Raw genomic sequence first — 9,754 nt, 5'->3', positions numbered from 1 at the left:
TCTCCCAACCCCCCACCCTCTCCCCTCCAAAACCCTCAGTTTGTTTCTCAGAGTCCAGTCTCTCATGGTTCATCTCCCACTCTAATACATTTTTAAAACCCTTCCCACTCTCATTCGTCCATGAACATGTAGTGAAATCAAACAGAATTAATTTCTTTCTTTCTTCTTTCTTTCCTTCCTTTGTTCCTTCCTTCGTTCCTTCCTTCCTTCCTTCCTTCCTTTCTTTCTTTGTTTCTTTCTTTCCCGTCCTTCCTTGCTTCCTCCTTCCCTCCCTCCCTCCCTCACTCACTCTCTCTTTCTTTTTTCTTTCTTTTTAATTTAAATTTCGGTTTACTGAACATATGGTGCGATATTGGTTTTTGGAGTAGAATTCAGTGATTTATCACTAATATACACCACCCAGTGCTATTCACAAGAAGTACCCTCTTTAATACCCATCACCCATCTAGCCCATCCCCCACCCACCTCCCTCCATTGACCCTCAGTTTGTTCTGTATCCTTAGGAGTCTCTTATGATTTGTTTCCCTCTCTCCTTTTTTTCTTATCCCTCTTCCCATATGTTCATCTGTTTTTCTTAAATTCCACAGGAGTGAGATCATACGCTATTTGTCTTTCTCTGACTTATTTCACTTAGCATAATACACTCTGGCTCCATCCATGTCTTTGCAAATGGCAAGGTTTCATTTTTTTTGCTGACTGAATAATTGTCCATTGTGTGTGTATGTGTGTGTGTGTGTATAACCTCTTTTTTTACCCATTCATCAGTCAATGGACACCTGGGTTCTCTCCATAGTTTGGATATTGTTTATAATGCTGCTATAAACACGGGTGCGTGTACCCCCTTTGAATCTGCATTTTTGTGCCCTGTAGGTAAATACCTAGTATACAACTGCTGGATCATAGGGTAGTCCTATTTTTAAATTCTTGAGGAAACTCCATACTGTTTTCCAGAGTGGCTACACCAGTTTGCATTCCCACCTACAGTGTAAGAGGGTTCTCCTTTCTCCACATCCTCGTCAACATCTGTTGTTTCCTGTCTTATTAATTTTAGCCATTCTAACAGAGGTGAGGAGGTATCTCATGGTGGCTTTGATTTGTATTTCCCTGATGGTGAGTGATGTTGAGCATCTTTTCATATGTTTGTTAGCCTTCTGGATGTCTTCTTTGGAAGTGTCTATTCATGTCTTCTGCCCATATCTTAACTGGATTTTTTTTTTCTGGGGGGGTGTTGAGTGTGATAAGTTCTTTATTGATTTTGGATTCTAACCTTTTTCTTAAAGATTTTATTTATCCATTTGATACAGAGCAAGAGATCACAAGTAGGCAGAGAGGCAGGCAGAGAGAGAAGGGGAAGCAGGTTCCCTGCTGAGCAGAGAGCCCCATGCGGGGCTCGATCCCAGGACCCCGAGATCATGACCTGAGCTGAAGGCAGAGGCTTAACCCACTGAACCACCCAGGTGCCCCGGATTCTAACCTTTTACCAGATATGTTGTTTGCAAATATGTTCTCCCATTCACAGGCAGCCTTATAGTTTTGTTGATTGCTTTCTTGATTGAGCAGAAGCTTTTTATCTTGATGAAGTCCCAATAGTTCATTTTTGCTTTTGTTTCCCTTGGCTCCAGGGACATGTCTAGTAAGAAGTTGCTATGGCTGAGGTTAGAGAGGATTCTGCCTATGTTCTCCTCTAGGATTTTGATGGCTTCCTGTCTCACATTTAGGTCATTCACCCATTTTGAATTTCTTTTTGTGTATGGTGTAAGAAAGCAGTCTAGTTTCATTCCTCTGCATGTTGCTGTCCATTTTTCCCAACACCATGTGTTGAAGAGACTGTCTTTTTCTCATTGGATATTCTTTCCTGCTTTGCCAAAGATATAGTTGCGGTTCCTTTTCTAGGTTTTCTCTTCTATTCTATTGATCTACCTGTCTGTTTTTGTGCCAGTACCATACTGTCTTGATCACTACAGATTTGTAATGTAGTTTGAAATCTGGAATTGTGATGATGACTCCAGTTTTGCTTTTCTTCCCCAGGATTTCTTTGGCACTTCAGGGTCTTGGTTGTGGTTCCATACAAATTTTAAGACTGTTTGTTCTAGCTCTGTGGAAGATGCTGGTGGTATTTTGATAGGGATTGCACTAAACATGTAGACTGCTTTGGGTAGGATAGACATTTTAACAATGTTTGTTCTCTCTGTCCCTGAGCTTGGAATGTTTCTCCATTTCTTTGTGTCCTCTTCAGTTTCTTTCTAAGTGATCTGTAGTTTTCAGAGTACAGTTCTTTTACCTCTTTTGTCAGGTTTAATTGTAGGTATCTTATTGGTTTTGGTGCAGTTGCAAATGAGATCAATTCCTTGATTTCTTTTTCTGCTGCCCTGTTATTGGTGCATAGAAATGCAACAGATTTCTGTACGTTGATTTTATATCCTGTGACTTTGCTGAATTCATGTATGAGTTCTAACAACCTTTATGGTGGAGTTTTGGATTTTCTACATAGAGTATCATATTGTCTGCAAATAGTGAAATTTTGACTTCTTCCTTGCCAATTTGGATGCCTTTTATTTCTTTCTGCTAGCTGCTAGCTGAGGCTAAGACTTCCAGTACTATGATTTTTCTTTGTGTTTAAGATGTTATTTATTTATATGAGAAAGAGCAAGAGAGTACGAGTTGGGGAGGGACAGAGGAAGAAGCAGAATCCCCACTGGTCAGGGAGCCTGACATGGGGCTTGATCCCAGGACCCTGGGATCTGAGCCAAAGGCAGATGCTTAACCGACTGAGCCACCCAGGTCCCTTTCCAGTACTGTCTTTAATAGTAATGGTGAGAGTGGAAATCCCTGTCTTATTCTTGACCATAGGGGAAGGGCTCTCAGTTTTTCCCCATTGAGGATGCTATTAGCTATGGGTCATTTGTAGATGGTCTTTACCAATGTTGAGGTGTGTTCCATCTATCCCTACTTTATTGATGGTTTTTATCAAGAAAGGATGCTGTCTTTTGTCACGTGGTTTTTCTGCATCTAAGGACAGGATCGTATGACTCTTACCCTTTCTTTTATTAATGCGGTGTATCACGTTGACTGATTGGCGAATATTGAACCACCAAACCGGCAGCCCAGGAATACATCCCACTTGATCGTGGTGAATAATTCTTCTAATGTATAGTTGAATCCAATTTGCTACTATTTTATTGAGAATTTTTGCACTCTTGTACATCAGGGATATTAGCCTGTAATTCTCCTTTTTAGTTGGGGCATTGGCTTTATAATCAAAGTAATGCTGGATTCGTAGAATGAGTTTAGAAGTTTTCCTTCCATTTCTATTTTTTTGGAACAATTTGAGAAGAATGGGTATTAACACTTCTTTATTTTATTTTTTTAATTGAAATTCAATTAGCCAAGTTATGGTACATCATTAGTTTCAGATTTAGTGTTCAGTAATTTATCAGTGGCATATAGCATCCAGTGCTCATCACATCACATGTCCTCCTTAATGCCCATCACCCAATTTCCCCATCCCCACACCTCCCCTCCAGCAACGCTCAGTTTGTTTCCTATAGTTAAGAGCCTCTCATGGTTTTTCTCCCTCTCTGATGACTTTGCCTTCAGTTTTCCCTCTTTTCCCCAATGGTCCTCTGTGCTGTTTCTCATACTGCACATAGAAGTGAACTCATATGATAATTCTCTGATTGACTTCTTTCACTCAGCATAATATTCTCCAGTTCCATCCATGTCAATGTAAATGCTGAGTATCCATCTTTTCAGATGGGTGAGTAGTATTCCTATCTATCTATCTATCTATCTATCTATCTATCTATCTTTACCACATCTACTTTATCCATTCATCTGTTGATGGACATCTAGGCTCTTTCCACAATTTGGTTATTGTGGACATTGCTGCTATAAACATTGGGGTGCAATTAACTCTTCTTTAAATGTATGGTAGAATTCCCCTGGGAAGACATCTTGCCCAGGACTTCTGCTTGTTGGGATATTTTTGATTACTGATACAGTTTTTTTTAAATGTTTATGGGTCTGTGCAAGTTTCCTATTTATTCCTGTTTCAGTTTTGGTAGTTTGTAGGTTTCTAGGAATTTGTTAATTTCTTCCAGGTTGCCCAGTTTGTTGGCATTTAATTTCTCATAGTAGTCTCTTATATATAATAGTTTGTATTTCTGTGGTATTGGTTGTGATTCTTCCTCTTTCATTCACGATTTTATCTATTTGGGTCTTTTCTCTTTTGTTTTTGATAAATCTGGCCAAGGGTTTATCAATCTTACTACTTCTTTTGAAGAACTAGCTCAAGATTTCTTAATCTGTCCTACTCAATATTTTGTTTGTTTGTTTCTATTTCATTTCTCCTCTAATTTTTATTAGTTCCTTTCTTCTGTTGGCTTTAGATTTTATTTGCTGCTCCCTTTCTGGCTACTTTAGGCATAAGGTTAAGTTGTGTATTTGAGACTTTTTTGGTTCTTGAGTTAGGCCTGTATTAGATTATACTTCCCCGTTAGGACTGCCTTTGCTGCATCCCAAAAGTTTTGGACTGTCATGTGTTCATTTTCATTTGCTTCCACATATTTTTTGTATTTCTTCTTTAATTTCCTGGTTAACACATTCATTCTTTAGTAAGATGTTCTTTAACCTCCATGTATTTGAGGGTGTTTTGTTTTGTTTTGTTTTGTTTCTTTGTGGTTGACGTCAAGTTTCTTGGTGTTGGGGTCTGAAAATATGCCCGGTATGGTCTCGATCTTTTTGTACTTGTTGAGGGCTGGTTTGTGACCCAGTATGTGATCTATTCTGGAGAACATTCCTTGTGCTCTCAAAAACAATGTGTATTCTGGTGCATTAGGATGAAATGTTCTGAATATGTCTCTTGTTGATTTTCTGCTTAGATAACGGTCTGTCCATTGCTATAAGCGGGGTGTTAAAGTCCCTTACTATTATTGTATTGTTATCAATGAGTTTCTCTCTGTTTATTATTAATTGATTTATATATTTGGTGCTCCCAAGTTAGGGGGGTAAGTATTTGCCATTGTTAGAGCTTCGTGATGGACCGAACCCTTAACTGGGGTAGAATGCCCTTCTTCTTCTCTTGTTACACTCTTTGTTTTAAAATCTTTGTTTTAAAATAGTTTGTCTGACGTAAGTATGGCTACTCTGGCTTTCTTTTGTCCATTAGCCTGAGAGATGGTTCTCCATCCCCCTCACAGTCTGTAGGTGTCTTTAAGACTAAAATTTCTCTCTTGTGAGCAGCAGATAGATGGATCTTGTTTCTTTATTCATTCTGATACCCTATGTCTTTTGATTGGAGGATGTATTCCCTTTATATTCAGAATGATTATTGAAAGATATGAATTTAGTGCCATTGTGTTACCTGTAGAGTTGGTGTATCTGGTGATGTTCTTGGGGATGCTCTAGTCTTTGCTGCTTTTGGTCTCTTTTTCTCCACTCGGAGAATCCCCCTTAAAATTTCTTGCAGGGATGGTTTAGTGGTCATGAGCTCCTTTAGTTCTTGTTTGGGAAACTCTTTCTCTTTCTGTTCTGAATGACAGCCTTGCTAGATAAAGAATTCTTGGCTTCATGGTTTCCGCATTCAGCATGTTGACTAGTTGACTATTTCCCGTCAATGGCTTCTGCCCTCCTGCCATGTTTCTGTGGACTGATCTGCTGTGAACCTGATCTGTCTTCCCCTGTAGGTTAAGTACATTTTTTTTTTCTTTTCTGTTTTCGGGATTCTTTCCTTGTCTGCATATTTTGTGAATTTGACTATGCCACGCCTTGGCAATGGTTGGCTTCTGCTGAATTGAAAGGGAATTCTCTCTGCTTCTTGGATTTTGATGCCTGTGTTCCTCTCCAGGTGAGAGAAGTTCTCACCTCCAATTGTTCAACTACACCTTATGCCCCCTTCTCTCTCTCTTCATCTTCTGGGACTCCTATGCCATGAATGTGATTACATTTTAATAAGTTGCTACGTTCCCTAAGTCTACCTGCGTAGTCCATTACCTTTCTTTCCCTCTTCTTTTCAGCTTCATTATTTTCCATAATTTTATCATTTATATCACTGAATCGTTCCTTGGTTTTGTCCATCCTCGTTTCAATGGCCTCCATATCAGATTGCATCTCAGTTATAACATCTTTAATTTAGTCTGACTAGACTTTAGTTCTTTTTTCTCTGTAGTAAGGGATTCTCTAGTGTCTTCTATGAGTTTCTCAAGCCCAGCTAGTATCCTGATCATCGCTGTTTTCAATTCTAGCTCATACATCTTATTTATATCTGTATTGATTAAATCCTTGCCAGTGAGTCCTACTTCCTGTTCTTCCTTTGGGTTGAATTTCTCTGTCTCACCATGTTGTCCAGAAATGAAATGAAAGGGGAAAAAAATGACCCCCCCCCAAAATAAACACAAAACCCAAGGAAACAAACAAACAAACAAAAACGAAAAAAGAGAAAAAAAAAGAAAAAAAACCATCCCCACCCCTAAAAAAACTAGATCCTGGGTGTTTTTTGGTCTTCTTGTTAAAAGAATCTAGATCCCAAAATAAAAGATAAAAGAATAAAAGAAAACAATGCTGAAAATAAACCAAATACATATGTCTAGAAATTTTTTAAAAAAATTAATAATAGGGGCACCTGGGTGGCTCAGGCACTTAAGCATCTGGCTGTTGGTTTTGGCTCAGGTCATGATCTCGTGGTCCTGGGATTGAGCCCCGAGGCAGGCTCCATGCTCAGCATGGACTCCAATTGAGGATTCTCTCCCATTTCCTCTGTCCCTCCCTGCCCAAAATAAATAAAGATGTCTATAAAAAATAAAAATAAAAATAAAAAATTAATAAGGGAATTTAAAAAAGAATAGAAAGGAAAAATAATTTTTTAAAAAAGAATAAAAGTGAAAAGGAAGCTAGATCCTGTTTGCCCTAGAGCTGAAGCTTTGTAGCACTCTGTGATCAGTAGACTTGGTGCCATTGAGTTGTTTGCGCTGGTCTTCTGGGGGCAGAGCTTGCTGTGCTGGTTCTCAGGGGACTTGTTTCAGTGGACATGCACCTCTAGGGCACAGGAGGCCGGGACTTGGTGTAAGCAGCTCCAGCCACCACTAGGTGGTGCCGTCTTGTTCCCTGCAGGCTTTCGGCGCTGATGGGCGGAATGAACATAATGGCGCCCTGCTCTCTAGCCCCGAAGTTGAAGGTTCAGGCCCTTCACTCTTCAGTGAGCCCTCACAGAAGAACAATCTATCGCCCTGCTCATGTCACCAGTTTCTGTCTGAACCCTGGGTTTGCCCTGCCTATGTCCAAGCTTTTTTATCTCAAGCATGTGACTGAGTTTCAAAACTCCAAGTTTGGGGGAGTCCGGTGGCACAGACCCATGCTATTTGTCCAGGGGATGGTTTTCCTACACTTTTGCCATGTGCTGGTCAGTCCCAGGAAAGCAGTTGCATGACTGCTTGGTGGTTCACAGTTTATGGCGAAAGAGAGCAGAAAGCTGGCACCAAGACCCAGGGCTCCCAGCTGGCTTCTCTGCTCTTATGGCTGGGAATAGTGCAGCAGGATGGCACCCCCCATTCTTCTTGGGACCCGGGGCATCCTTGGACATTGCTGTGACTCTCCGGACTCCTCCCCGACTTTACCACCTGAGCACCTTCAAGCCAGATGACCTTTGTGGTGGCAGACTTCTAAAAGTTCAGATCCTGCATGCCACTGTTAATGATTCTTTGCAGTAGCCTCCGTAAGTAGGCTCCCTCCCCACTGCCATATGCACGACCATATCTCCCCTAGTTCAACTCTCTGCACCTCCTACCTCCCAAAAGGTGGTTGCTTTTCTATGTGTAGACTTGTAGATTTGGTTCTTTCAGGACTGAGATTCATTTCTTGGGTGTTCAGAATGATCTGATATTATCTAGCTCTGTTCGAGGGATGAGACAAGTTTAGGGTCCCCCTACTCTTCCGCCATCTTAACACTCGCCCTCATCCAGAGTTTCTTTATATGTAATATGACAACAGATAGACCAGAACCACTGATAGTCAACCGTATCCCATTTGCAACCTATCCTTTATTTATAATTCACGTGCACATATAAATGAGGACACACAGTTTACAGAAACAGCTGAATGCCATACTCAGGAAGCAATTCACATTTAAACTCCTTGGTATCTGAAATTACTCTCTGAGGTCACTCAGTTTTTTCTGATATTTCTCTCTTCCTGCCTAAATCTTTTTTAAGACAAAAACCTTTGTGGCCTGCAATTAGGCACGGGTAATTCTATACTCTAATTGAGAGAGTAGCCAATGCCTCAGTCCCCACTGGCTCAGCCAGTGGAAGACCTATAGCCCCTGACTAGATCCACTGACTCAAGGTGTGGGAGGGTGTGAAAAAAACACAAACCTCCTAGTCACTTTCAGCATGGAGAATGGAGAGAAATAGTGTGTGATTCTTTGCGTGCAGCTGGTTGCTTGATTGCTTGTAATCATGGTGATTAAGGATATGAATCTGGACCTGTTAACAGACAAATCTCTTGCCCATTCCAAAAAAATTAAGAAAACAATGGTGACCAATAAATAGAACTAAGATGAATCTTTTTAAAATTATTATTGTTAGGCAATATTTTCTTATTTTCATCTTTTTTTTCTAGTTCTATGGATTTTTATTTGTTTGTTTTGCTGTACACTCATTACTTAACATCAAAGCAGTTGGATATTTTCCAGTTGCCTTATAAACAATTGATTTCTAGATTCTTATCACTGTGGGAGAGAACATACACTGTGATTTCAATCATCTGAAATTAATTATGGTGTGTTTTAAATCCCAGTGTTAGGTCGATATTGTTAAGTGTTCCTTTGCCTTTTTTTAAAAAAAACGTGGAAAACCTTTTTTTGGGGGGGTGGGGTGGGATCTAGTAACCTGTAAGGAATCTCATTCTCAGTCACACAAGATACAAGATGGATAAACTACCAAAGATAAAACTTTTCTGGAACCCAGCAGAAGAGCAATGGGGCCCTGCCGGGAGAGATTGCACTCACAGCCGATTTCACCTTTTGTAGAGCCCCACTTGCTTAAGAGAAGGAATGGGGGACAGTGCAGAATATCCAAGAGATTCCCTGAACTGTTGGGTTAAATGTAAAAAACTCTGACGAGCCAGTACCTCCAGAGCACTCCACTGGAACACTAGAGTTAGGATGCAGGACAAAGGACCCCCTCCCCATTCAGAATTAGTACTTGTTATTATTCTGGAATATTAGAAAAACCTTCTGAGAAGATTTTTTAAAAAGAGTGTGCTGACGAATGGATAAAGAAGATATGCTCCATATACACTATGGAGTATTAGGCCTCCATCAGAAAGGACGATTACCCAACTTTTGTATCAACATGGAAGGGACTGGAGGAGATTACACTGAGTGAAACAAGTCAAGCAGAGGGAGTCAATTATCATATGGTTTCACTTACTTGTGGAGCATAAGGAATAACACGGAGGACCTTGGGAGAAGGAGAGGAGAAGTGAGTTGGGGGAAATTGGAGGGGGAGATGAACCTTGAGAGACTGTGGACTCTGGTAAACAAACTGAGGGTTTTGGAGGGGAGGGGGGTAGAGGGTTGGGTGAGCCTGGTGCTGGGTATTAAGGAGGGCATGTATTGCATGGAGCACTGGGTGTGGTGCACAAACAATGAGTTTTGGAACACTGAAAAAATAAAATTAAATTAAAGAAAAAAAAAAGGGGGTATGCTGCCTTAGGAAACCAAGAAAATCTACCATGAAATCAACTGCAAGTAAATCCT

The sequence above is a fragment of the Mustela erminea genome, chromosome X (genome assembly GCF_009829155.1).
Source record: "Mustela erminea isolate mMusErm1 chromosome X, mMusErm1.Pri, whole genome shotgun sequence".
Lineage (NCBI taxonomy): Eukaryota > Metazoa > Chordata > Mammalia > Carnivora > Mustelidae > Mustela > Mustela erminea.
This window is presented reverse-complemented; position numbering follows the sequence as displayed.